At 35.2% G+C, this 22,635-nt stretch overlaps 1 pseudogene; it reads right to left on the bottom strand.

The window, feature by feature from the left end:
• The window catches only part of LOC119530301, a 41,901-nt pseudogene that overhangs the window by 14,146 nt on the left and 5,120 nt on the right, over positions 1-22,635 (bottom strand).

A 22,635-nucleotide genomic window follows, 5' to 3' on the forward strand; every position in this document is an offset into this window, starting at 1 on the left:
CCTATATTAAAAGAGAAGAGAGAGCAAAAATTGAGGAATTGACCATCCACCTGGAGGAACTAGAGAAAAAACAGCAAATAAACCCCAAAGCAAACAGAAGGAGAGAAGTAACAAAGATCAGAGCAGAAATAAATGAAACTGAGAACAGGAAAACAATAGAGAGAATCAACAAAACCAGAAGCTGGTTCTTCAAGAAAATCAACAAAATTGATGGAGCCCTAGCTGGGCTAACAAAGAAAAAGAGATTGGATGCAAATACATGCAACCAGGAGCAGGAAAGGAAACATAACTATCCACCCTGCAGAAATAAAGGAGATAGTGAAGATACGATGAGCAACTATGTGCTAATAAACTGGACAACTTACACAAACCAGACAACTTCCTAGAAAAGCATAAACAACCAACATTCACCCAAGAAGAAATAGAGGACCTCAACAAACTAATCACAAGCAAAGTGATTGAGTCAGACATCAAAAAGCTCCCAAAGAGAAAAGCCCAGGACCACACGGCTTCACATGTGAATTCTACCAAGCATTCAAAAAAGAATTAATACCAATGCTGCTGAAACTTTTCAAAAAAATTGAAGATGATGGAAAGCTACCCAACTCATTCTATGAAGCCAACATCACCCTAATACAAAAACCAGAAAAAGATAGTACAAAAAAAAAAAAAAAAAAAGAAAAAAGAAAATTAAAGACCAATGTCTTTCATGAATATAGATGCAAAAGTCCTCAATAAAATACTCACAAATTGAATTCAGCAGCACATTGACAGAATTATACACCACAACCAAGTGGGTTTTATCCCAGGTATGCAAGACTGGTTCAAGCTAAGAAAATCAATTAATATAATATGGCACATCAATAAATCAAAGCAAAAGAACGATATGATCATCTCAATTGATGCAGAAAAGGCATTTGACAAAATTCAACATCCTTTCTTGATGAAAACACTTCAAAGGATAGGTATAGAAGGGAATTTTCTCAAGATGATAAAGGCAACATATGAAGAACACACAGCTAACATCATACTCAATGTGGAGAGAATGAAAGCTTTCCCTCTAAGATTAGGAAAAAGACAGGGATGCCCACTGCCACCACTGTTATTCAACATTCTGCAAGAAGTTCTAGCTAGAGCAATCAGGCAAGAAAAAGAAATAAAAGGCATCCAAATTGGAGAGGAATAAGTAAAACTTTCACTGCTTGCAGATCACATGATTCCATATGTAGAAATCCAGAAAGAATATACAGCAAGGCTATTAGAGCTAATCAGTGGATACAGCAAAGTGGCAGGCTACAAGATCTTATACACAAGTAATGTGCAACAAGAGGAAGAAAGAAAAAAAAAAGATCCATTTACAATAGCCACCAAAAGAATCAAGTATTTAGGAATAAACTTAATGAAGGCCACAAAAGACTATACAAAGAAAATTATAAGCAACTGCTAAAAGAAATCAAACAGGACCTAAAAAATAATGGAAGAATATACTGTGTTCATGGTTGGAAGACTAAATATAATTAAGATGTCAACTCTACCTAAACTGATTTATAGATTCAATGCAATACTAACTAAAATCCCAACAACTTACTTTGCAGAAATAGAAAAACCAATAACCAAATTTGTTTGGAAGGGCAAGGTGCCCCGAATAGCCATAAATATCTTGAGAAAGAGAAATAAAGTTGGAGGTATCACACTACCTGACTTTGAAGCATATTAGAAAACTACAGTGCTCAAAACAGCATGGTACTGGCATAAGGACAGAGATACTGACCAATGGAATCCAATTCAGTGTTCAGAAATAGTCTCTTGCATCTACGGACAACTGATCTTTGATAAGGCAGTCAAGCCAAAGTAACTTGGACCGAGCAGCCTCTTCAATAAATGGTGTTTGGAGAACTGGATATCCATTTCCAAAAAAATGAAAGAGAACTCCTACCTCACACCTTATATAAAAATGAACCCCAACTGAATCAAAGACCTAAATATAAGTGCTGAGACCATAAGACTCTTTGAAGAAAATGTAGGGCAATATTTTAAAGATATGTGATATGAGGTGGTTTCCTAAACCTTATTCCCAGAGTGCCAACAACCAAAGAACAAATAGACAAATAGGATCTCCTCAAAATCAAACACTTTTGTACATCAAAGGACTTTGTTAGAAAAGTAAAAAGGCAGCCTTCACAATGGGAGGCAATATTTGGAAACCGCATATCAGATAAGGGTTTAATATTCTGAATATAAAAAGCAATCCTACAACTCAACAACAGAAAGAGAAACAACCCAATTAAAAAAAATGGCAAAAGACATGGACAGAAGCTTTTCTGAAGAGGAAATACAAATGGCTCAAAAACATATGAAAAAATGCTCAACTTCACTGGCTATTAGGGAAATGCAAATCAAAACCACATGTGATATCATCTCACACCTATCAGGATGGCCATTATCCAAAAAACAGAAAATTACAAGTGCTGGAGAGCATGTGGAGAAAGAGGCAGACTTATTCATTGTTGGTGGGAATGTGGAATGGGGCAATCACTCTGGAAGAGGTTCCTCAGGAGGCTAAGTGTAGATCTGCCATATGACTCAACTATTCCATTGCTAGGCATATACTCAAAGAAACTGAAAGTTAAGACACAAATGGACATTTGTAACCTGATGTTTATGGCAGCATTATTCATGACTGCCAAGAGATGGAAGCAGCCCAAATGTTCATCAACAGACTAGTGGATAAACAAACTGTGGTATATACACATGAAGGAACATTATACAGCTGTAAGACAGAACAAAGACATGGAACATATAGTAATGTGGATGAAACTTGAGGACATTATGTTGAGTGAGGTTCACCAAAAACAAAAGGACAAACACCGTATGGTCTCACTAAAATAAAATAACACTGATGAGCAAACTTTGAGATTTAAAAGCTGATAACACAGACTACCAGGAGATAGAAAGAGGGTAGAGACCAGGCATTTGATGCTGAAGGACTACAGAAATATTTAGCAGGATTGATTGTACAGAGCCAGAAATAGATAGCATAATACTGTGTGATGGTAGCACAATATTGTAAGTACATGGAACAAAGATGTCTGTTTGTAAAGCTGAAAGAAGTGGTATAGGGGAATGTATGACACCAGAGGTAAAGACAGATGATAAAGACTGGGACTGTATAACTTGGCAAAAACTGGAGTGGCCAAAGAATGTTGCTAAATGTACAAATATAAAAATATTCTCACATGTGGGAGAACAAACGAATGTCAAGCATGCAGTGTGTTGAAAAAGGGATAGTATTTGGGAAGAAATATAATCAAAGCAAACTGGAGTCTATGATCAACAGTAACATTGTAATATGCTTCCATTAAATGTAACAAAGGCAATATACCAAAGTTAAATGTGTATGAGGGGGATATAAGGGAGGGATATGGGATTCTTGGTAGTGGTGTTGTTTTCTGTCCTTACTATTATATTGTATTGTATGACATTTTTATTTTTCTTTTTATTATCTTTTTTTATTATTCACCAAAAAAAGTCTTTTTCAAAATATGTTCAAGTACTGAATGTGGTGATACATGTGCAAATATGTCATGGTGCCATGAACAACTGATTATACACTGTGTGTGGTTATATATTATGTGAATAGATCTCTATAAAATTGTAGGAAAAAGTATAAATATGGGTAAAAGTGCTAGAGAAAACATGAAGAGAGGGTGTACCTATTTACTGTTGATGAGGAGGCAAAATGTTGTAGCCTTCCTGGAGGACACTGTGGTGTCTCCACAAGAAGCTAAGTATGTGGGACCAAAAAGTTCTGCAACCTCATTATGAGGTATATATTTGGAAGATCTGAGAGCAGAAACATAAATGGACATTTGCACATGGTGTTTATGGAGGCAGTATTTGTGATCTGCCATGGGTGGAGGTGGCCTAAGGGTACACTGACTGAGGAACAGAATGGTGAACTGTGGTGTCTGCATAAAATGGAATATTGAGCAACTACTAGAATAAGTGAAGTTGTGAGAAATGCAACGAGGTTAATGGAGCAACTATGAGAATGAGTGAAGTTGTGAGACATGCAAAGAGGTGAACAGATACTGTAGACAGCATGTGGAAGTGAAGTACGGCAGAAACAAAGGCAAACACTATAATGCCTCACCAATACAGACTAACTACAAGGTGTAAACTCAGAATTGAATCTTAGAGCACAGCCTAACAGGGAAATGATTATTGTAATGGTCCCTAGATTGTAAACTCTCATAGCAGTCAAAACTATTCCTGAATCGTAATGGCTATCTCCAAACTCTGAGCTGTTGATCCCTTAGTGTATAACCTGATTGGTCTCTAGAACTTTGGGTATCTGTTGTGAGTCATGAAACTCAGAGCTAAAGCTTGACAGATATGAACAGCAGTATTAATGAATACTGCAATTGTTAAAAAAAAAAAAAAAAAAAAAGAAGAAGAAAAAAAGGCTGAAAATAAAGCCCAGACTTCAGTTAGAGATATGAATGAAGCAGATCTGGTTAAGACTAGAGCAAATCGGGCCAAAGGGTAAAGGTTGAAACTGACTGTGTGTTAAAACTTCAACTTTCATGTGAGATCAAGGAAGAGATGTTTATTTGGTGTAGGATCTATATTTTCTAAACAATATAACTTCTACAGCCAGTTTGTTCAAACACTGCAATTACATGGAACTTTGAATAGGAAGTGAGCTATGGTAGGTCTTTATAGATTAGAATGAAATAGCAACACATCCTGAAGTAATATGAATAGAGAATAAAAATATACATTTGGGCCCCCCCTGAGGAGCTGGGGGAGGATGCAGAGTTGTTGGACTTCCTCACCTGGATTGTTGCTGATGTTCTCACAAACATTGGGGACTGACAGTGTGATGTGCTGGGCCCTCTGTCTTGGGGCTGACCCCTATGAAGCTTGTTGCTGCAAGGAGTGTTAAACTTGCTTATAATTGTGCCTTAGTCTCCCCCTGACTGCCTCTTTGTTGGTCAGATGTGACCCCCTCTCTCTAATTAAGCCACTTTGGCAGGTGTTCTCACTGCTCTCCCCGCTACATGGGACCTGACTACCAGGGGGGTAAATCTCTCTGGCAATGCAGGATATGACTCCAGGGAATGAACCCAGCAATGTGGGATTGAGAACATCTTCTTGACCAAAAGTGAGATGAGAAATTAAACAAAATAAAGCTTCACAGGCTGAGAGATTTCAAATGGAGTCAAGAGGTAACTCTGGTGTACATTCTTACGCACTATATAGATAACACATTTAGGTTTTAATATAGAGGAATAGCTAGAAGTAAATATCTAAAACTACCAAACTCCAACCTAGTACCCTTGACTCTTGAAGATGATTGTATAACAATGTAGCTTACAAGGGGTAACAGTGTGACGGTGAAAACCTTGTGGATAGCACTGCCTTCATCCAGTGTATGGATAGAGTAGAAAAATGGGGACAAAAACTACATGAAAAATAGGGTGGGATGGGGGGATAATTTGGGTGTTCTTTTTTATTTTTAATTTTTATTCTTATTCTGATTCCTTTTGGTCTAAGGAAAATGCTCAAAAATAGATTGGGGTGATGAATGCACTACTATAGGATGGTACTGTGAACTATTGATTGTACACCATGGATGATTGTATGGTATGTGACTATATCTCAATAAAACTAAATTACAAAAAAGGGCAATCTATTTCTGGTATTTTGTCTAATGGCAGCATTAGCAAACTAGAATAAGGTTGAAGGAAATGCATAGCAGTGTGTAACAAGAGATGATCTAGATAGCCATGATAATGTCACATCTCTTTATCTCTAGTTGGATAGTGGTTCATTATCTCCTGTATACCAACTCTCAATAGAGTTTGTTTTAAAACTATAATTTCACCAGTAAGGAAAGGATATTCAAAATCCGCAAATGAAACCTCATACATCACTATTCATCAGATCGTAAAAAGAAATAAAGACCTCTCCTGGGAACATTTACCCTGATATATTCCTAAAGAGATTTTGCTCATTGCCCCAGAGCCTAAGTAAATAAGGTCTGTATTCTTACTACCTATTGTTCAGTATTCTTATCAGATTTATCTATTATTCTCTTTGATTTTCAATACTGTTACTGTCCAACATACCTGGCACTTTACATTTATACTTTGGTGTATAGCACAAAATTTTCTTTTTCACTACGAAACATCAGACTGATTACAAGAGCCAACCCTACATTTGATTCTCTCATTTCTATGAATTGTACCTTACACTGAAAAATCTATTTCTATAGCTCTCTGCTGAGATTGAGACCTTATGCTATCCAATTAGTTTATAGAAAACTTCCCCTGAAAATTGCATTGTCATCTCACAGTGATTAGGTCCAAAATGAATTCATCATCCTCAGCTCAAAGAAGTTTTTCCACCAAGTGCTTCTTATCTCAGTAAAATTCATCAGTGTCCAGATAACCTCCACAATGGAAATTCAGGAGTTATCACAGAATCCATATCCACCCTGAACACTTAGATCCTATTATCCACCATTCTGTGGATCTAACCCAAGTTCTTATGAAAGCAACTTTATCTTTTGTCTACCATTGTAAATGGCTTTGTTCAGAACTCTGGCATGCTTGTTAGTATCCCAGTTTTCTGTAGCTCTACTTTTTGGCCCTCCTATCCATTGCCTGAATGATAGCCACAAGGACATTTTTAACAATGTTCATGTCATTCTTCTGTTAACATTTCAATGTAAAGACCAACATACTCAATATTGCTCATAGAAACAACTGCGACCTGGAAAATACAACTGTAATGGCAATCTAAATTTACCTAACCATGTATCTGTTATCGAGGCAGTGCACTTTAAAAGAAAATAAGGTTAAGGTATGGTGTCCTAAGGTATATAAAATCCTCTATTTTAATAGACTTACCTTTGGTAAAGGCTTGGCAGGCTGGTCATGCAATCCTCCAACAAACTCAAAATTAGTTAAGGATATTCAAAATCCCTATATGTTCAGATTAGCCAAATTTCAGCTTTCCCCACAGACTCACACAATGTAGTGGGTCTTCCTGGAGTAAATGAAGAATTGTGGGTAGGAGAATTAGCATAAAAGATAAATAGGAACAATTGTATCACTAAAATTTTCTGATATGCTGGGAAAGGAAAATCAATTTGTATCCTCTAGAAATTCATGGGTCCTGGATGTGAAAAACAAAAGTGCATTAAAGCTCTACTAAGGAAACAATGAAAGAAGGAACATAAATAGGAATGAAAGAAAGAAAGGCAGAGGGAAACAAGATGAAAAAGGGAAAAAAGAAAGAAAAATTTGAAGAATAAAGGAAGGATGGGAGGAAGGAAAGCAGGAAGTAGGAAGGAAAAAGGAAGATGGTTGGAAGGGAGTGAAAGAGAAAGAGATTGAGAGGAAAGAAAGGACAGGAGAGAGGGAGGGAGAAAGTAATTTTGGGTAGAGAATTGCTATATGTAAGTGTACTGTTAACACAGTAAGTTCAATCAAAATTTAACCACAACTCCAAGATACCGATGAATTTATTACTCATTTTTTTTTCTCTTTGGTTGAATTACAGATGATAGATCAGTCCCAATATATCTGTACCAAATAGACTCTCAGTAACTTTTAGTCTCCAGTCAGGAATATACTTGCTTCATATATTTGAAATTCCAACCACTAACAGTCCCTACTTTATCCTCCTTAGTCAATTCCATCATTTTTGTTGTAGGGCCACTATTTTCTTAATAACAAGTCCCTGTGTAATTCACACCTATGTTGACCCTCATTTGGAATTCAAGATATACATGAGCATACCATTGTCACACACTTACTTTAATTTTGTTTTCAAATGATGTTTTTTAAAGGCGAACAGATTATAGATATTATTCTTGGGAATTATGTGCAAAATAACTACATTTACAAATTACCAGTTAAATCATTTCAATATACAGAAAACATATTTTGCAATTGAGATAAAGAAAAAAATAGCTCATTTGGTGGTGATATAAATACCAGAAGAATAGCAACTTTATTAAAGTCATCACATTTTAGTGTTATGTAATCCAGTAACTTATTTTGGTAAGACAAAGTGGTGCCCAAGGACACTAAGAATTAGATTGTTAGAGATTGGATAAGAACCAATTTACAGCCTCTGAATCAATGTATTTATATCCTCAAGATATTTTGATCTATGTATCTGACATCATTTGGTGATTTTCAGTCTTCCAGTGATTTTGGTGTGCATGACATTTAGATTTCATTTTATGAAAGACCGACCTTAAAGCATTATCCAGATTTCTGTATTAAAGCAGCCATTCACAATGACAATTATGATGATGATCAAAATAAGAGAGAATGTAATTACAGAGAGCATATAAAAGTTGATAAATTCATAAGAATTGTTTGAATACTATTCTATGAAACAAGAATGCCAAACTAAAAATTGTCATTAAACCTTTCCCTATAATGATACTATTTGCATAAAATTTAATTATAAAAAATAATTATATAAATATAATTTGAGCTATCAGCTCAATATCATTATTGAATGAATTAATTACTTTGATCTTATGCAGTGAATCACATGAGATGGCTTTTAATTGCAAGAAATTTTTGAGGGCAGCTTCAATGCATGACCAAGTTCTTTATTGTAGATGAGGCAAACTGGAGGGGAAACATCAGTGGGTGACAGTTTTTACACCTTATAGGATAATTCATATTCCTTTTTAGATGTCTACAGAAAACTCTTCTCATCTCCCTAAGTTATTATGTTCTTGCTGAAACCATGTTAAAAACTGATATGCACAATTTTTGGATTGCTTTTTCTTAAAATAAAAAGGATATTTCTTATTCCCTACTTCTCTTTAAGCTGATCTTTGACCAGAAGAGAAATGTCCTTTCTTAAACTTATGGACAAAAAGTACACTCTACGAGAAGCCAGAATAATCACATATTCAGTTCCTGGATACCTGTATGACTTTATAAGCAGAACTTTCTGTCTTCCTTTGAATTGTTACATCAAGAGAAATACACTTCTGTGCAGCTTGGAGCATGGTATCTGTTTTCTCTTTTCCACTGCAGCTTATAGCACAAAGTTAAGTTTATTAATATTGGTGAGAAATGATAGTAGCTCTAACCAGCATTATGCCAACGGATGTGTTTAGAAGAATGAAATTCTGTATATATTTTGAGAGTATAGCTGATATGAATTTCTGGCAAATTGCTTGTGGAGGAGGAGAGAAAGATTCAGATGCATTTTCTTATGCATATTTTTCATGGGAAGAAATGAGTTACCATGAAATCAAATGGTGAAGATATCAGGAAGAACATGTTTGTCTTGTGGTTACAGCTGGAGCTCAGGTTTAAATAAGAAAATTATGAAATACAAGTTGACATCCAAATGGAGATGTGGAGTAGGCAGTTGGACTTACAAGGCTGCTGGGCAGGGGAGAACATGCCACAAAGAAATGCAAATTTTGGAGTCTTCAACTTACAATTTATAATTAAAACTGTTTAATTGGATGAGATCATGAAATGAATCGGTATAAATGGAGAACGTAAATGTTTAAAAACAATAAACTGGGCAATTCAAACTTAAAAAGCCCATAAGCTTAAGAATAGGATATGTACCCAATACATTCTACACTTTTCATATTATTAAGCAATATAGTAAAGATGTCAGTTAACTCCAAGGATTTTTAAGCAAACAATGAGAAGTCCCTAAAACAAGACACAAATCTTTAACAGGTAGAATGAAAACACTCAGAAATAAATGAATATTTAAATATTCCTAAAGAACATAATAAAGAAGCAAAGAACGTGAAAAATTTAAAGAGAAATAAAACATATAAAATAATTGTAAAAGTATAATACATCAAATAGCCCAATATGTAAATAGATAAAAATTCCCAGGTTAATGACATTGAACTCACATTAAATTAACACAAGTTCAGGTACAAACTGACAAAAAAGCACATCCAAATATTGGTGCAGCATTTAAATTCCATGCAAGTATAAGGAAAATATGGAAAAAAGAAAATGAAACAAAAATATCACTCCGTCAAATAAAAATCACAGAATAAGGAGAGTGGGAATAATTTTAAAAATAGAAAGTCCAGGAACAATGTTGGAAATTAAGTACAGTTATTTTCAAAGTAAATTACAATGGATAGAAATTCTCTGGTACAATCACAGAAAACCTTAGATTGTAAAAATAGTCAGTTATAGTCTGGAAAAAAAAAACATAACATCTAGTAATTTAAGACATAAAAATTTGAAATAATATGGTGGGAAAATGTACACAAATATACTTGCCAAGAGAAGTAAGATGCAGCTATATTAATGTTGTAAAAAGTTTGCTTTTAACTCAATAAGCATTATCACAAATAAGACAAAAAATAATAAAATATTTTCAATTCACTTGGAAGCTGATAGTTCCACATGAGGGTGCAGCTGATACCACAGTTTTTATCCCTTTAAAGCAAACAGTAACATTTATGGAAAAAATTTAAAAATCCACCAAAATATGCATTGATTTTATCACAAATACTTCAGAAACTGATATGTACCAGCCACAAAAATTCAAAATTATTATACCACAATTCTGATTACAATCCAATTAAATTGGAATTTAATAGAAAAATTCAATGTGGTAAGTTGAGTGCATTAATGGCCTCACATTTTCATACTTCTCTGCATGCATGTCCAAATTATGAAATAGTGTTTTAGTACTTCTCCTTTTTTTTTTTTTTTCTTTATCTTTGATCTCTGCCTTGGTATGAGAACATTCTAAAACTAGCCTGCTAAAGAGATGTAAGAGATACACTGAGAGGCCAGGCAAACCCCCAATCCTGTAGATGTCTCTGGCAAGAGGAGAGATCCCTGTACTATATCCACATTTGATCACAGTAGAATAAGTAAGCCCATTAGAGACTAGAACTACTCTGCCAATGTACAGGCTTATGAACAATAATAAACAACCATTCTTTGAAGCCACTCAGTTGTGGCAGTGTGTTACAATGCATTCTTGTCATGATAACTGGTACTTATAATTCAAAATTGAATTGAAACACACATTTCTGCACTCTCTTGCCAAAGAAGAAATTAGAAAATATTTAGACCTGATTAATATACAAGTATTAATAATAAAACTGTGGAATTTGAAATAAATTTGTAGTTTTTAATAATTATAAATGAAGTAATGCACTTAAGCAATCAGTAAAAGAACACAGTAAAACTAAAAAAGAGGAATTAAAAGGAATAAGAAAAATTGGTATTCATAAAATAGAAAAACAAAATCAAGTTAATCTTCTTCATAAAATAGATGCTCTAATCCTTAAAAAAGTTTAGCTAGCTGAATTTTTTAGTGTATTAACAGAGGATATCTTGGACATGTTGAGTTCCTACTACAAATGAAATGGTAATTTAAAATATATAAAATCAAAGGTATAATTCACCTTATTAAGTCAAAGAAAGAAAAAAACATAATTATATCAAACAATCAAAAAGCTCAATATTTTTTTTTTCATAATTTCAAAAACTGTTAGTAGACTGGGAATTGGAAAGAATCTCTTAGTCTGATGAAAGACAACTACAAAAAGCCGTAATGGGATGCAACATTTATGTTGACTTATTGGAAGCATTCCCTTACAATGAATACAAGTCAATGATATGTGTGAATGACAACTTAATTTCAATGTCATTTTTTTTAAACTTTTTTATTTTGAAATAATTTCAAATTTACAGGAAGTTGCAAAAAATAATACAAATCACATACAGAGAACTCTAACATACCCCTCTACCAAGATGCACAGATTCCCAACTTCTAACATTTTGCCACATTTATCATATCATTCCATCTATCAATCCATGTATCTTTCTATTTGCATATTTTCTAAACATTTGAGAGTAAGTTGTATACATCATGCTCCTTGAACATTTCTATTTCCATGTACATTTCCTAAGAACAAAGACATACATTTATGTAATCACCTTAAGTGCAGTTATCAAGTTCAAGAAATTTAACACTGATACAAAGCTTACAGTCTATACTCCAATTTTTTTATATATTGCAATAATGTCCCTTTGGGCATTTTCTCCTCCATTATTCTATCCAGTCTGGGATCCTGTCTTGCCTTTTATTGTTCCTGTCTCTTTAAACTCTCTCTCTTTTTTAAAAATTGTGGATACATGTATACAACACAAACTTTCCCATTGTCGACCACTCCCAAACATTCAATTCAGTGTGATTAATCACACTCACAAGGCTGTGCTCCCATTACCAAAACTTCCCCATTACCCCAAACAGAAACCCTGCACCCATTATGTGGTAACTCTCCCCTCGCTCCCCACAACCTCCCTGCCCCTACACGGTACTTTCTGTCTCTATGAATTTACACACTCCATTTATCTCATACATGTGGAATCATACAATAGCTCTCCTATGTGTCTTACTTATTTCACCCAACATAATGTCTTCAAAGTTCACCCAGGAAGCAGCATACATCAGAACCTTACTCTTCTCTGGGGCTGAACAATATTCTACTGTATGTATATGCCACATTCAAGTTATCCGTTCAATCATCTGCTGATGGACCTTTGGGTTGCCTCCACCCCTGGACACTGCAAACAATGCTGCTATTAACATGGATGTACAAATATCTATCTGATTCTCTACTCTCAATTCTTTTGCTATATACCTACAAGTGGGATTATTGGGTCATATGTATCTCCATGTCTAACTTCTTGAGGAAACGTCAAACTGTTTTCCGTGGCAGCAGCCACATTTTGCATCCCCACAAACAACATACTAAGGTTCCCATTTATCCACCTCCTTGTCAGCTCTTGTTACTTTCTGTTTTGTTTGGTTTTGTTTTGTTTTGTTTTTTAATAGCCATTCTGTTATTATTAAGGGTGTGAGGTCTCACTGGCTTTTTTTTTTAATTTAATAAATTTTATTTTGAAATAAATTCAATCTTACAGGAACAGTTGCAAAAACAGTACAAACCCCATACACAGACCTCCATCATACCCCGACCCCCTCCCCCGATATCCTTATCCACCACCTTTGACATCCTGTCACACCACCATTTCTTTATTTCCCTCCCTCTCTCCCTCACTCCCTCCCTCCCTATCATCCATCATCTATTGCTCTATCCTCTGAACATATGAGAGCAAGCTGCACATATCTTTGAGCAAACAATATAATTCACATATACCTTTCCCATGGATAAGAACATTCTTTTATGCAATCTCGTTAAGCACAGCTAAAAAGTTCAGGAAATTCAACATTGATATAAAGCTTACATTCTATGTTTCCTTTTTTTTTTTCTTGTGTCCCATCTGTGTCCCTTTGAGCCTCGTCTCCTCCATCCTCAGATCCCATCCAGGATTATCCTTGGCATTTAATTGTCATCTATTTAGACTGTATTTTTTGTTTCAATTGTGGAAACATATATAGAGCCTAAATCTTCCCATTCCACCCCCTTCCTAGCATTCCATTAGTGGGATTAATCACATTTAGATTGTTGCAATGCTATCACCTTCTCACCATCCATTTCTAGAAGTTTCCCTTCACCCCAAACAGAAACTCTACTCTCATTTCTTTACTCCCCATTGCCCCTTCACCCTCTTCTTGTAACCCCTACTCTACTTTTCATCTCTATGGTCATATTCTCTGATACTTTCTTTGTGTTTACTGTGGGGCTTAAATTTAACATCTTAAATCTATAACAATCTTGCTTTTCTTCGATACCAACTTAACTTCAATATGACAAACAAACTATGTTCTTATACTCCTCCATTCCCCCACCTTTATGTAGTTCTTGCCAAAAATTACATAATTCAAATTGAGACCTAAACCACTGATTTATCATTACAGTTGATGTATTTTAGATCCTGTAGGAAGTAAATTAGTGAAGTTATAAATCAAAAATATAGTAGCATTGGTATTTATATTTACCATGTGATCTTTACTGAAAATCTTTATTTCTTCATATAGTTTCAGTCAATTGTTTAGTGTCCCTTCCTTTCAGTCTGCTCACCTCCCTTTAGCATTTCTTATAGGACTGATAACTGGTGATGAAGTCCCTCAGCTTTTGATTATCCAGGAATGTTTTCATCTCCCTCTCATTTTTATCCTCCAGGTGTTTGTGAATTCTCCAAGTCTCTGATGGGTATTGACTTCTATTTGTATTCCATTGTGGTCAGAGAATGTGCTTTGAAAACATTCCTTTTTTTTATTGAGGTTTGTTTTTATGTCCCAGCATACAGTCCATTTTGGAGAAAGATCCGTGATCATTACAGAAGAATGTGTATCCCAGTGACCTAGGATGTAATATTCTATATATGTCTGTTAAAATTCTCTATATCTCTCTCTCTTTTCTTTGTTTCTCTGTCGGTAGGGCTCCCTTTAGTATCTGAAGTAAGGCAGGTCTTTTATTAGCAAAATCTCTCAGCATTTGTTTGTCTGTGAAAAAATTAAGCTCTCCCTCAAATTTGAAGGAGAGTTTTGCTGGATAAAGTATTCTTGGTTGGAAATTTTTCTCTCTCAGAATTTTAAATATGTCATGCCACTGCCTTCTCGCCTCCATGGTGGCCTCTGAGTAGTCACTACTTAGTCTTATGTTGTTTCCTTTGTATGTGGTGAATTGCTTTTCTCTTGCTGCTTTCAGAACTTGCTCCTTCTCTTCAGTATTTGAGAGTCTGATCAGAATATGTCTTGGAGTGGGTTTAGTTGGACCTATTCTATTTGGAGTTTGCTGGGCATTTATGCTTTGTGTATTTATATTGTGTAGAAGGTTTGGGAAGTTTTCCCCAACAATTTCTTTGAATACTCTTTCTAGACCTTCACCTTTCTCTTCCCCTTTTGGGACACCAATGAGTCTTAAATTTGGATGTTTTATTTTATCTGTCATATCCCTGAGGTCCATTTAGATTTTTTCAATTTTTTTCCCCATTCTTTCTTTTGTTCTTTCATTTCAATTCTGTGGTCCTCAAGGAGGCTGAGTTGTTGTTCACCTTCCTCTAATCTTGTATTATGAGTATCCAGAATCTTTTTAATTTGGCCTACAGTTTCTTTAATTTCCATAAGATCTTCTATTTTTTTTATTTACTCTTGCAATATCTTCTTTATGCTCTTCTAGTGTCTTCTTTTTGTCTTTTATACCCGTGCCATGCTCTTCTTCATGTCCTTTATACCCTGTGCCATGCTTTCATTGTCTGTCTGTAGTTCTTTGATTAATTGCACCAAATACTGTGTGTCTTCTGATCTTTTGATTTGGGTGTTTGGGTTTGGGTTCTCCATATCATCTGGTTTTATCATATGGTTTAAGATTTTCTGTTGTTTTTGGCCTCTTGGCATTTGCTTTACTTGATCTTTAATTTGTTAGAATTGCAGCTTGGTGGTGTACACATTCTCTAACTAACCAGCAGATGGTGTCCATGAGTCACTTATTCCCCTCAAGTCAGTTCTTCCCAACTTTGTCTTTGCAGTGTGTGGGGATCTGATTCTTGTGGGGTCCAATTGGTGCACTTAATTTTGGTGTGTTGTTGGTGCTGTCCACCCTGAATGAGGGGTGCATGTCTGAGTGGTTAGGGAGGAAGGGCAGCTTTAATAATCAAACCTCCCAGGTGATCCTGGAGATTTAAGGCTGTTCTCTGCTGCTGACCCAAAAGTCCTTGGTATCGGCATAGGTTCCCTGGGATTTCTGAATGGTTCCCCCTTCACTGCTGTGCTCTTCCAGGACCTCTGCTGAGGGAAGGAGGGCTGTGCCACATGACAAGGGTGCACCAGCCTCCAGGGAAGCCCTGGGACACTGGGCTGTGCAGGGGCATTCCCAGCCCATTTCAAAGTTGGTTGAATAGGATGCCTTAACTTCCCCCTTTCCACACAGCTCTGCCCTCCCAGCTGCAGGACAATCAGCTGTGGGTGTATTAAAGGCCACTGTCCATGGCCGATATTGTGGCGTGTGCGGGGTGCTGTGGGAAAGACTCCCTGTCACACTGTGTTTCTCGGTGCAGCTCTGTGCTGTGGGTTCAGCCCCGGGCAGGAGTGCCCCCACCTGCTGGGGAGATGGCTGCAAGTCATGCATTATTTTTCTCCTTTCAGCTCCCCTTTGCTCCTCTGGGTCCAAGACAATCAGCAGTGAGTGTGGGAAGGGGTATCCTCCACACCAGACACAGAGGCATTAGCCCAGCCTGCTCCCATAATATCTGCAGCTGCTCCTGGGCACTTTTTTTTTTTTTTTTTTTTTTTAAGAACTAGTCTGTCTCTAAATGCCAATCCACCATTTCCACACACTGCAGTGTTGGCGAGGGACTTTCAGCCAACTCACACACTTGTTTCAGAATGCAGACTCCTGGTTTCACCAAATGCACAGCCCCTGTAGATTTAGCAGACCTTGTCTGGCTGGTGCTACTCTGGAAGTGGTGTTTTTATTTAGTATTTTTCATGGAGGTGTTTTTTTTTGCCTTGTCTCACCTAGCCACCATCTTAGGTTCTCCCCTTCAATGTCTTAATTCATTGCAGTTTAAAAAGAAAAAAAAAAAAAAAAAAGAGAACACGAACACAGGAGATCTAGTAATCTAAACTTTTTTTTTGTAAATTTTGCGACTTCCATATAGCATAACCCAAAATAAATAGGTAAGTAATATGTTTTTATAAGTCAGTTTGGTAAGTTTGATAAAAACAACATGACATAGCAGTTTCAATTTCTATACACTGGCAGCAATCAGAAAATTTAATAAAAATGTATATTTCATCTTAAAATATTTCAATAACTTTAATAATGTTGTATAAGTAGCTTTTTATGGTCAGAATTATAAAAATCTTATTGATAACCATTATAGAAAAATTAAGAAGACAGAGATATCATATTCATGAAAAGGAAGAACAAATTCATAAAGATGTCCATTCTTACTGGAAGAAAGGGAGGAAGTAAATTAAAAAGGAAATAAATTGACTCCAATAATCACTAAATCTATATTATGTAAAAAAAAAAAAGGTTAAAATGAATATTTAGCAATTGCTCCCATTTGGTAAAAAGGAAAATCAAAAGATGAACAATACCAATGTTTACTAATGCATATAAATACCTTTATATGCAGAAAAGAAAAGTCAATAGTGCAAATTTAGGGGAAAATGGAAATGAAATTGATTTTATTATATACACCTTTGCTGAATTTGGATTTTTTAACCATGTGTATTTTTTAATTTTCTTATGACATCAAAATGAAACTATGCATGTTCAGTCAGATCTGCCTAGTGAAGAACCTGAGGCTATACAGGAATGAAAGTCAGTGAAAGAACTTGCAGCAAAAGAAAAACTGCTAAAGATGATAGAGTTAAAAATTTGCCATAAATCCTAAGGATAAATTTAACCCACAATATTTATATATAGAAAAGACTATCCTTTCCCTCTATTTATTTATAATGTGTCTAATTCATTCAGTCCTTTGCCCTAGAAAACTATAGCTTGAAACTAGGGTAGCATCCATAGTTTTCTGAATAAAGAGAAAATGGAGAGGTGTTCTAGTAAAATGGTAAATGCAGAATATATTGTTTCTTTAAAATTGCTATTCTTTTGTTACTGTAATATATATTGGAAAGCCAAACAATACAGCAAAACAAATCTCAAAATTTTCTTTTTTTGCTTTTATTTTTAATACTGTTTCCTTTGCTTGAAAACTACTACATGAACAAGTATAATTTAACATTGGATTCATCAATAAATTGGCAGCCACAGGTACTTAAAGGAGCCATTCGGTTCTGGAAAATAAAGCAGCAAACACAAAAGATGATTGATGTTTCCAATGCAGAAATTACATAGATCTTGTGACACTTCGCCTGCTGGCTATATTCTAGAGGCCACTCCCCAGCACTGTCACAACTGTGCAGCCATGAGAAGAAGGGCCTTCTTGGGCAAAAATATGATATTCTATAAGGAATTGCCTAAGAAACTTTTACTTAATCTCAAAAAACTTGTTTGGAATCCTTACTTATTCCTTTATCAAAGCTATAAAGAGAAAAATTCTCCACATGTACTTTGGGGAGTAAAAATAGATAAGATATCAAGAAGATGAATGTAACTCTTTCATCTTAAAGTCAATACACCAACAAGAATGTCTCTACTAATATGTATGATATTATTTACATTAAAGCGCCTTCAGTGGAAATTAAGCAAGATCATAGAGAAGGAAACAGAAAGCCCTGAAAATTTTCAAGTTTTTATATGTTTTTTTATGCCACTAAAGGATGGATCTCTTTATTTAATGGAGCAGCTTAATGACTTCTTAGGTATTCAAAATTAGCCCCAGAATTTTCTATGGAGTAGTGGTAGCAGAGATCTCAATTGTGTAAGCCAGATAGAGTGAGAAGGTATTTATTGTAAAATAGAACCCATATAAAAGGGGAGAGGTTAGGAGATGTCAACAACAGGGTGATGTAAGGCATTCCTTGAAAAAGCCTACACAGAGATGTAGTGAATAAAAAGACATATCCCACTTGCTTAGAACTATGGAGGAGATAGAGACTGTAAAAGTACTCCACAAACACTGAACCAAAGAAAGAAAAATAACAGGAAGGAAAATTCCATCCCAGACCTCTGGTTGGTGTCCATTCCCTTCCCCATCACTTAGTCCTGCTCAGATTGGGAGTTTCAGAGGCAACACAGAGGAACATGATTCCTACCACAGACAGACACTGAAGAGTGATTCACAGCAGTGTGTTAGAACTCTATACACATCCAGGCCAGGGATCTAACTCCACAGAGACACATGGCAGAATGAAAGCCACTGAGGAGAGCTTCATAAAAAAGGGCCCCCAGAAGGAAAGAGAGACAGAGAGAGAAGGAGATAGGGAGAAAAGACCAACAAGACATCTTGTACACTCACACTGTCCAGTTTCAGTTGGCTGTACCACCTAAAGGCAATATGAGTTTTCTGAATTGAACCACCTTTCTGGATACAAGCCATCTGACTTCCTGGGGTATGATACATTAGCAGGAAAGAAACTAGAGGTAGTAGAGCCCTAGAGAAAAAAAAAAGTGGGATTAAGTTGACCTATTGAAAGATATGATGGGTCCAGGATCTGAGAAGTGTAAAGAAAATGGGGTACTAAGTGAGATAGAGAATGTAAACAAATCATAGGAGCTGGGAGACGATTCTGCAGTAAAACACACGGAACAGAGTAAAGTTTCCAAAGAAGATCAGAAGAAAGGAAAGCCTCTTGGAGACACTGTCATAAAAACTGCAATTTTAAAAAACTGTATGACATATCCAGGGTAAGAATCAGATAAAGAAGAGCTGGGAGAATCTGAACAATTAAACACAAGCTTCTCCAAATGTCTATAATGAGTTAGACCAACCATCAAAGAAGAACCTTAACACAAAGTCAATAAACAGTAAAACCCTAAACAAGAGGGAGAAATGTACCTTCAGAGTTTACTCATCAAGATACTCAGATGCCTAGGCATCATTAAAAAATTACAAGTCATCCTAAGAAACAGGAAGATATGACTCAAGAGAATGAATAAAAACTTCAGCAGAGACTCAGAAGTTGGGGTAACTAATCAAAGTTCAAACAAATTCCTTAATCAATTCAAAGAGATGAAGGAAAATTATGCATGAAGAGATAAAGGATATTAAGAAGACAATGTATGGATATAAAGAAGAATTTGAAAGTATAAATAGAACTATGATGAAAATTATGAGGATGAAAGGCACAATAATAGAGATTAAAAATACACTAAAGGATACAACATCAGATTTAAACAGACAGAAGAAAGAATCAGTGCACTAGAAAACAGGACAATTGAAACCATACCCTCAGCAGAACAGAGAGAAAAGAATAGAAAAAAACTGAGCAGTGTCTCAGGGACTTGAGTAACAGCATGAAGTGCACAAACATATGTATCATGGCTGTCCCAGAAGGAGAAGAGAAGGTAAAAAGGGCAGAAAGATTATTTGAGGAAATTATTATCAAAAATTTCCCCAATCTTATTAAAGACATAAATATATATGTCCAAGAATCACAACAAACTCCAAACAGAATAAATCCTAATAGACCTATTCCAACACAGCATTTTAATCAGAATGATAAATGCCAAAGATAAAGAGAGAATTTTGAAAGCAGCAAAATAAAAAGTATTCATCATATACCAGGAATCCTCAATAAGACTAAATGCCAACTTATCATCAGAAACCATGAAGGTGAGTGGGGAAAGATAGGATATATGTAAGAGGCTGAAGGAGAAAAAATGTCAGCTCAAAATTCCTTATCCAAAATGAGGGTCAATTTGAAATATTCACATATACACTGAAACTGAGAGTTTATCAATGAAAAATCTTTACAAGAATTACTAAAGGGAGTTCTACAGGTTGAAAGGAAGAAAAGAGAGGGTGGCTTCAGTCAAGTGACTAAATGATGATCATCACTAAGGGTAACTAAAGGCTAAATGCAAAACCCTATAGTCCTATGTCCTTAATATATAACTCTACTCTTTATTCATACAAAAATCAAAATCCAATAAACAATAACAGGGTACATTTCCTGATCATAGATATGCAAACTATAAAGTGATAATGTGAGAAAACCAACAACATATAGAGGCATAAAAGGGATATGGGAGCAGAGAACATGTATGGTATTGAAGCTAAGTTGGTATCTTTTCTCGTTTGTGGAGTATAGATGGAGGCTGTGTAAAATAAACCCCAGGATAACCACAAAGAAAGTATTTGGAAAGTATACCAAACAGAAATTTTAGAGAGGTCAAATACATCACAAAAAATCAACTATACAGAAAAAGAGGTTGTAATAAAGGTAAAGAGAGACAAAAATAGATATGACCTACAAGGAAAAAAAATGGCTGAAGTTTGTACGGCCCTTACGGTAAAAACACTGAATGTTAATGGATTAAACTCCCCAATCAAAAGACACAGATTGTAAGAATGGATAAGAAACCATGATCCAACTTTTGGTTGTTTATAAGAGAATCACTATAGATCCCAAAACATAAATAGATTGAGAGTGAAAGGATGGAAAAAATACTCCATGCAAAAAGTCATCTAAAACAGCTGGGGTACCTATACTAATATAAAACAAAATAAACTTTAAGAAAAAACTGTTATAAGACAAAGAGGGAAGTATATATTAATAAATGGGCAATCCATCAAGAAGAAATAACAATAATGAGTAATTACGTACTTACCTTCAGTGCTCCAAAATACATGAGGCAAACACTGGAAAAAAGAAAGGGAGAAATAGACACTTCTACAGAAAAATTAGGAAATTTCAAAACAACACTTTCACCAATATATAGACCATGTAGATGGAAGATTAATAGGGAAACAGAGAACTTGAATAATATGATAAATGAGCTCTCACCATTGCTGGTGGGAATGTAAAATGGTGCCTATACTATGGAAAACAGTTTGGTCATTCCTTAGGAAACTAAACAGAGAATTGCCATTTGATCCAGCAATCTTGCTACCAGGCATAAACCAAGAAGAACTGAAAGCAGGGACATTTGCACACTGATGTTAATAGTGTCACTATTTATATTTGCCAAAAGATGGAAACAACCCAAGTGTTCATCAACTGATGAATGGATAAACAAAATGTGATATATACATACAAAGGAATATTATTCATCTGTAAGAAGGAATGAAGTCCTGATGCTTTTGGCAACACAGATGAGCTGTGAGGACATTATGTTGAGTGAAATAAGCCAGAAACAGAAGGACAAATATTGTATGAACTCATTACTGTGAACTAATTATAATAAGAAACTCATGAAGTTAAAATCTAGAACATAGGTTACAAGGAGATAGACTGATGGTAAAGATCAGGAGCTGATGCTTAATTTGTGTAGAATTTTTAATTAGGTTAATTATAAAATTTGGAAATGAATAGAGATGATGGTAGCACATTTTTGCAAGTATAATTAATAGTAGTGAATCATGTGCTTGTGGTTAAAAAGGGAAGGTTACAGTCATGTATGTCCCTATAAGGAAAACTAGAGGATATAATGTGGCACTGTGTAACACAATGAACCCTGTTGTGGATGATGACTGTGGTTACTAGTGCACATGTAAGTATATTTTATCATTAACTAGAAGAAATGTATATCACTATTATAAGGTGTTAATAATAGGGTAGGCTTATAAGGGATATGGGGTTTACTTTGTGAGGTAATGAAAATGTTCTAAAATTGATAGTGTTGATGAATACACAATTCTGTGATTACACTGTGAGCCATTTATTGTAAACTTTGGATGGACTGTATGGCATGTGAATATGTCACAATAAAACTGCTGAAAAATTTTAAAAATCAATAATGAGCATTCTCAAGAAGAAATCAAGAAAAATATTCCATTTACAATAGCAAATAAAAGAATCAGGTATCTAGGAATAAGTTAAGCCAAGTATGTAAACCATTTGTACAGAGAAAATTACAAAACATTGCTAAAAGAAATCAAAGAACTAAATCTATGGAAGGACATTCTGAGTTCATGGGGTGGAACACTAATTATCATTAAGATGTTAATTATACCCAAAATGATTTAAAGATTCAATTCAATCACAATCAAAATTCCAACAGCCTATTTTTCATAAATGGAAAAGCCAATCTAAACTTTATTA

This window comes from Choloepus didactylus, chromosome 3 (genome assembly GCF_015220235.1).
Source record: "Choloepus didactylus isolate mChoDid1 chromosome 3, mChoDid1.pri, whole genome shotgun sequence".
In the NCBI taxonomy this organism is placed as follows: Eukaryota; Metazoa; Chordata; class Mammalia; order Pilosa; family Megalonychidae; genus Choloepus; species Choloepus didactylus.